The sequence below is a fragment of the Triticum dicoccoides genome, unplaced genomic scaffold, assembly GCF_002162155.2.
Source record: "Triticum dicoccoides isolate Atlit2015 ecotype Zavitan unplaced genomic scaffold, WEW_v2.0 scaffold86875, whole genome shotgun sequence".
Classification (NCBI taxonomy): domain Eukaryota; kingdom Viridiplantae; phylum Streptophyta; class Magnoliopsida; order Poales; family Poaceae; genus Triticum; species Triticum dicoccoides.
Window position 1 is genome coordinate 1 of NW_021306345.1, and position 1,965 is coordinate 1,965.

Genomic DNA, 1,965 nt, shown 5'->3' on the forward strand with positions numbered 1-1,965 from the left:
CGGTGCTTTAGTGCTGGTATGATCGCATCCGACATGTTACCCCGGTCTTCGTCCCTTATCCTTGCCCCTCCCAGCTCCACTACAAAGACGATTGTACATTGCTTTGGCCGCTCCCTCTCAACTACGGAGACGAGTTTAACGCGGTTTCCACCCCTCCCTCTCAACCGCACCAGTGCACGCTTGCCGCGCCACAACGCCGACGCTGGACCCGTGAATCGTGAGCACCCATCTATGACTTACCGCACTCGTGCAAAATAATAAAACACGGTAAATATATTACTTACACGTGCGTTTTGTTTTGCAAGCGGCGCGAAAAAAATTAAAAAGGGAATGCAACACGAGGACTTCCCAGGAGGTCACCCATCCTAGTACTACTCTCGCCCAAGCACGCTTAACTTCGGAGTTCTGATGGGATCCGGTGCTTTAGTGCTGGTATGATCGCATCCGTCATGTTACCCCGGTCTTCGTCCCTTATCCTTGCCCCTCCCAGCTCCACTACAAAGACGATTGTACGTTGCTTTGGCCGCTCCCTCTCAACTACGGAGACGAGTTTAACGCGGTTTCCACCCCTCCCTCTCAACCGCACCAGTGCACGCTTGCCGCGCCACAACGCCGACGCTGGACCCGTGAATCGTGAGCAGCCAGCTATGACTTACCGCACTCGTGCAAAATAATAAAACACGGTAAATATATTACTTACACGTGCGTTTTGTTTTGCAAGCGGCGCGAAAAAAATTAAAAAGGGAATGCAACACGAGGACTTCCCAGGAGTTCACCCATCGTAGTACTACTCTCGCCCAAGCACGCTTAACTTCGGAGTTCTGATGGGATCCGGTGCTTTAGTGCTGGTATGATCGCATCCGACATGTTACCCCGGTCTTCGTCCCTTATCCTTGCCCCTCCCAGCTCCACTACAAAGACGATTGTACATTGCTTTGGCCGCTCCCTCTCAACTACGGAGACGAGTTTAACGCGGTTTCCACCCCTCCCTCTCAACCGCACCAGTGCACGCTTGCCGCGCCACAACGCCGACGCTGGACCCGTGAATCGTGAGCACCCAGCTATGACTTACCGCACTCGTGCAAAATAATAAAACACGGTAAATATATTACTTACACGTGCGCTTTGTTTTGCAAGCGGCGCGAAAAAAATTAAAAAGGGAATGCAACACGAGGACTTCCCAGGAGGTCACCCATCCTAGTACTACTCTCGCCCAAGCACGCTTAACTTCGGAGTTCTGATGGGATCCGGTGCTTTAGTGCTGGTATGATCGCATCAGACATGTTACCCCGGTCTTCGTCCCTTATCCTTGCCCCTCCCAGCTCCACTACAAAGACGATTGTACATTGCTTTGGCCGCTCCCTCTCAACTACGGAGACGAGTTTAACGCGGTTTCCACCCCTCCCACTCAACCGCACCAGTGCACGCTTGCCGCGCCACAACGCCGACGCTGGACCCGTGAATCGTGAGCACCCAGCTATGACTTACCGCACTCGTGCAAAATAATAAAACACGGTAAATATATTACTTACACGTGCGTTTTGTTTTGCGAGCGGCGCGAAAAAAATTAAAAAGGGAATGCAACACGAGGACTTCCCAGGAGGTCACCCATCCTAGTACTACTCTCGCCCAAGCAAGCTTAACTTCGGAGTTCTGATGGGATCCGGTGCTTTAGTGCTGGTATGATCGCATCCGACATGTTACCCCGGTCTTCGTCCCTTATCCTTGCCCCTCCCAGCTCCACTACAAAGACGATTGTACATTGCTTTGGCCGCTCCCTCTCAACTACGGAGACGAGTTTAACGCGGTTTCCACCCCTCCCTCTCAACCGCACCAGTGCACGCTTGCCGCGCCACAACGCCGACGCTGGACCCGTGAATCGTGAGCACCCAGCTATGACTTACCGCACTCGTGCAAAATAATAAAACACGGTAAATATATTACTTACACGTGCGTTTTGTTTTG

The 1,965-nt window shown here is 52.2% G+C and overlaps 4 non-coding genes across 4 annotated transcripts; all 4 read right to left on the minus strand.

Moving 5' to 3' along the window:
* Positions 1 to 327: 327 nt before the first annotated feature.
* LOC119348144 lies at positions 328 to 446 on the minus strand. The gene has a single exon (XR_005168752.1). It is a non-coding gene; the product is annotated as a 5S ribosomal RNA (ribosomal RNA).
* A 297-nt stretch (positions 447 to 743) lies between these two features.
* On the minus strand, positions 744 to 862 carry LOC119348147. The gene has a single exon (XR_005168755.1). It is a non-coding gene; the product is annotated as a 5S ribosomal RNA (ribosomal RNA).
* Positions 863 to 1,159: 297 nt separating this feature from the next.
* Positions 1,160 to 1,278, minus strand: LOC119348145. The gene has a single exon (XR_005168753.1). It is a non-coding gene; the product is annotated as a 5S ribosomal RNA (ribosomal RNA).
* A 297-nt stretch (positions 1,279 to 1,575) lies between these two features.
* On the minus strand, positions 1,576 to 1,694 carry LOC119348146. Its single transcript, XR_005168754.1, has one exon. It is a non-coding gene; the product is annotated as a 5S ribosomal RNA (ribosomal RNA).
* Between the last annotated feature and the right edge of the window lie 271 nt (positions 1,695 to 1,965).